Here is a 3840-nt window from a genome sequence, read left to right as displayed (position 1 = left end):
GCCTGTAATCCCAGCACTTTGGGAGGCCGAGGCAAGAGGATTGCCTGAGCCCGCGGGTTCAAGACCCACTCAGGCAACTTGGCGAGAACTCGTCTCTACAATAAATCAAACATTAGCTGGGCATGGTAGCGTGCACCTGTAGTTCTGGCTACTTGGAAGGCTGAGGCAGAAGGATCGCTGGAGCTGAGCAAGTCAAGGCTGCGATAGCCAGAGTGTGCCACTGCACTCCAGGCTGGGTGACAGAGTGAGATTCCAACTCAAAAAAAAAAAAGATTAAATAATCCACTTGTTAATTACTTCTGGGGGATAGTAGAGAACCAATGTATTATTTTGAAAACTGGGAAACTTAAAACTCCTAATAAGTCACTTTTAGATATACAATCAAGTATAAACTCTTGGATATATGTACAACAGAGGGCATTCACAAGAATGTTCTTAGGAATATTGTGTATAAGAGCCAAAAAACTAGAAATCCAAATGCCCACCCTTAGAATGAATAAACAAACTGTGGCATATTTACACAACAGAATAGTACACAGCAGTGAAAAGTGAATGAACTATGAAACAGATGAATCTTAGCAATATGTTGTGTGAAAAAAAGCAAGTAACAAACGACAAGTGTTTGATATCCTCTTCATAAAAGTGCAAAACTAAGGAAAACCAAACTACAAATTGTGTAGGCATGTATAAATGAGTAACTTTTTTCCTTTGACATACAGAATTCTGAATGATGCTGGCCTGAACATCAGGATAAGGAGGGAATGAACAGGTGAGGAGCATGTGGGTAGCTGTCAGCTACCATGATGTTGCATTCCCCTTGAGTTTTGCAATGGGCACACTGGTATACATTGTATGAATTTAGAGGTTATAAATATACATGAAAATATTCAGCAGTATCCCTGATCAAAAGAGAAACCCACAAAATAAACAAAGAAAAATAAATAAACATACATGTATATTTATTATATTAAATAATATGATATTTAAAAGAGGATCATGGCCAGGCGCAGTGGCTCACACCTGTCATTCCAGCACTTTGGGAGACTGAGGTGGGAGGATTGCTTGAGCCCGGGAGTTTGAGACTAGCCTAGGCAACATGGCAAGACTTCAACACTACAAAATAATTTTAAAAATTAGCCAGGCATGATGGCGCATGCCCCTAAGTCCCAGCTACTGAGGAGGCTGAAGTGGAAGGATTGCCTGAGTCCAGGAGGTCAAGGCTGCAGTGAGCCGTGATCCTGCCACTGCACTCCAGCCTGGGCAACAGAGTTCAGACTCAAAAAAAAGGAAGGATCATGCAAGTGAGGCAGGGTGGCTATTACAGGTAAGGCATAGATGGATAAACTTATTATAGGCAGGTTTTATTTATTTATTTTTTGAGTTGGAGTCTCACTCTGTCACCCAGGCTGGAGTGCAGTGGCCTGCTCATGGCCACTGCAGCCTCAATCTGCAGGGCTCAGGTGATCCTTCTGCCTCAGCCTTCTGAGTAGCTGGAACTGCAGGCATGCACCACCATACCTGGCTAAGTTTTTGATTGATTGCAGAGACGAGGTCTCTCCAAATTGCTCAGGATGGTCTTGAACCCATGGGCTCGGGCAATACTCTCACCTTGGCCTTCCAAAGTGTTAGGACTATGGGTGTGAGCCACCATGCCCGGCCAGGTTTTATTTTTATTTTTTGAGTCGGAGTCTCACTCTGTCACTCAGGCTGGAGTGCAGTAGTCTGCTCATGGCCACCACAGTCTCAACCTGCAGAGCTCAGGTGATCCTCCTGCCTCAGTCTTCCAAGTAGCTGGAACTGCAGGCATGCATCACCACGCCTGGCTGTTTTTGATTTATTGTAGAGACGAAGTTTTGTCAAGTTACTCGGGATGGTCTCAAACCCATGGGCTCGGGCAACACTCTCGCCTCCGCCTCCGCCTCTGCCTCTGCCTCTGCCTCCCATAGCACTGGGAGTGCAGGTGTGAACCACCGCGCCTGGCAAGTTTTATAAAGCGTCCAGACATCCTGTTGGCAGGCTGAACAGCCCTGTGGGCTGGAATGTGAATTCAGTGTAGACTCCCAGTCCATCCTGTTCCTCAGCTAGCAGGAGAAAAAGTCCATCAAGGTGGTGCCCAGAATAAAAAAGCCACAGAAATGATAGTAAGACCACATTTTAGCTCATGAACTTGTGCATTGAGAAGTCTGGCAAGTCTCCCTAGAAAACACGGTCCCTCCACCCATCAGCATCAGAGGAGGAGAGATGAGAGCAGATACCCCGCCTACTCATTAACATGTTAATCACGTAATGGTTATATCAGTCCTCTAAAAAGCAAAAAGGTGTGCTTCACTCTCACCCATGGCGGCTCTGGCATGTCCCTCTTTTTTTTTTTTTTTTTTCTGAGTAGGAGTCACCCAGGCTGGAGTGCAGCGGCATGCTCAAGGCCACCACAGCTTCGACCTGTTGGGCTCAGGCGATCCTTCCACCTTAGCCTTCCAAGGTGCTGGAACCACAGGCAAGCCCCACCGCACCCAGCTAATTTTTTTAAAAACTTATTTTAGAGACGAGGTCTCACCAAGTTGCCCAGGCTGGTCTTGAACACCTGGACTCAAGGCAATCCTCTCTCCTCTGCCTCCCAAAGTGCTGGGATTACGGGTATGAGCCACCGCACCCGGCCTAAACTTTTATTTTGAAACTTTGCGGGCCACTCATTTTAAGTGTTGAGTCAGAGAGTTTTGCTTCACATCCCACCCGGCACCACAAGGATCAATAATCGTGGGTCATTAACCCAAGATTTTAATTAATCCATTTTGTCAACCTGAGGTTTGACTCCCTTCCAAAAAAGGAAACACTTTTCTAATCAGGACCAGCCACTTGAGAAACTGAAATGAGTGGGAGGGGTGGTAACTCTATTTTCACTTTTCTCTTCCTGTTTTTTTCAGAGCCTGGGAAAGCAAGTCAAAATTTCCAATCTTTTCCAATTCCCACATGATTTCCTAATTTAGAACGAATTTAGAGAAATAAAAAAGTCTTTCTCTGGAGAAGACTCCTCTGCCTGCATCCTCGCTCTGGGATGAGGAGGCACCCTGGGGTGGGGGGTACTCCAGCCCCCCGTCCCCACCCCCAATCCTCACGGAGGTGCCTTGGATTTAGCCGGGGATGGTCCCCGCACCGTGCGGCCACAAGGCAGTTCATTAGTGGAATCGGTTCGGCCTTCCGAGGCTGGACCTAGGGGGATGCCCAGGGCACACACGGGGGGCGTGACTCCGAGGGTTCAAGCAGCCCAGAGGGTCCGGGACCTGCTGAGACACAAGGGCCGGGCTGCAGAGACGAGGTTCCGGCGTTTAGCCCTGGGCGCCTCCTGCACCCACTGCGGCGGAGGGCCGACAGCTTGGCTGCATCTTAAGCCGGCACTTTAGCGGGACAGGGTTCGAGCCCCGGGTCAGCTCGTCAGAGGGAGTGGACGCGGGCTTGGGCCTCGGTCGTCGCATCGGAGCAGCGGGTTCCGCCAAGCTCCCCGATCCAAGCACCGCCGGGTGGGGAGGTCCGGCCGCTCCCCGTTCCCCCAGCTGCACCTAGAATGGGGCGGACGGGGAGTCTGGAAGTGCTTTGGGGCGGCAGCCACCAAATGGCACCTTCAGCGATCGGGACGCCCGCGTAGCGCTCAGCCACCCGGCCCTTGTGGGTGCAGCAGGCCCGGGCTCTCCCCTGTGCGTGGCGGGCGGCCGCAGGCCTGCAGCCCTGGCTTCGCTCCACACTCGGCCCAGGGTGACATCACCACCCTCCGCCGACCTGGGGGAGGGGGGCCCGAAATCCCCTAAAAACAAAGTGAGTAATCGGCGGGCACGCCCTCCAGGCGGG

Source organism: Carlito syrichta, unplaced genomic scaffold (assembly GCF_000164805.1).
Source record: "Carlito syrichta isolate Samal-C Ts95f unplaced genomic scaffold, Tarsius_syrichta-2.0.1 Scaffold153606, whole genome shotgun sequence".
Lineage (NCBI taxonomy): Eukaryota > Metazoa > Chordata > Mammalia > Primates > Tarsiidae > Carlito > Carlito syrichta.
This window is presented reverse-complemented; position numbering follows the sequence as displayed.